This window comes from Sciurus carolinensis, chromosome 7, assembly GCF_902686445.1.
Source record: "Sciurus carolinensis chromosome 7, mSciCar1.2, whole genome shotgun sequence".
Lineage (NCBI taxonomy): Eukaryota > Metazoa > Chordata > Mammalia > Rodentia > Sciuridae > Sciurus > Sciurus carolinensis.
In genome coordinates this window covers 72,407,930-72,408,902 of record NC_062219.1, presented here as the reverse complement: position 1 = coordinate 72,408,902, position 973 = coordinate 72,407,930, and positions in this window count along the sequence as shown.

The window sequence follows — 973 nt, the reverse complement described above, 5'->3', positions numbered from 1 at the left end:
TTCCCTTCTGGACGCCGAGTTCTCTTTGGCATTTTCACCAATACCAACGCGGAATCAGGACGCGGAGGCGGGACGGAGCGCCCACAACCAATCAGAGCAGACGCAAAGCACGTTCCGGCGCACACAACTAGTTCCCGCCTTTGGAAAGGGGGAAAAAAAACACGGTTGGCGCCAAACTCCTGTAATCGTCTGTGGGTCTTAAGGGAAAGGGGCGGGGCGTAAAGTGGTGTGGACGAGGACGGGGCGGAGCAGGGCTTCACTACGGAAGGGGCGGGACCTGAGCGGAAGCAGCAAAGGATCTGGGGCACTCTTTAGTGAAAGGGAAAGTAAGTGCTGCGAAGGCTTGGTCAGTTATTGAGTCCTACATTCTATAAATTCTATTGATAGTCAACTGCTAGACGTAGTTCTGGGTGCTGGCTCAATAATGATGAATAAACTTGTTCCAGATGCTTTTCTAATGGTAGGCAATTTTAACACGGGAACGTGGAGGCGGCGATACTAGTTTAGCGGGGTAGGAGAAAGAGTTTTTAGAAGGTGGAATATCTACCGAGTTGCCTTTTATAACCGGGAACCAGAGATGCTAGTAGGTCTTGCTTCAGGAGCGCAGCCTACCTACTGATTGGTGGGTTAGTAAAACAGCCGCTTTCCTCTACTACTTCACTACTTGATCCTTACCCGTTTCCTTTTGTATGTTTTAGTCATAACAACGGTCATGTCAACTTACTACGTATTTTTAAGTTTTTGAAAAGGCTTCCATTTTAGAAAGGGTGCAGTTTTCCTAGATTTTCCCTACTTTGGAAGAGAAGCTAGATGGACAGTAATTCCAAATAGGACAGCCTGGGAAGGAATAGAGAATATGCAGGACAACTACAAGGCATACACTATTGCTGGAGTAGAGTGGGAGGTGAGAGTTTGGAAGTGCAGCACGTTGGAGTCATGTGTTCAGTTCCATCACCTAAAAAGAAAAAGTTAA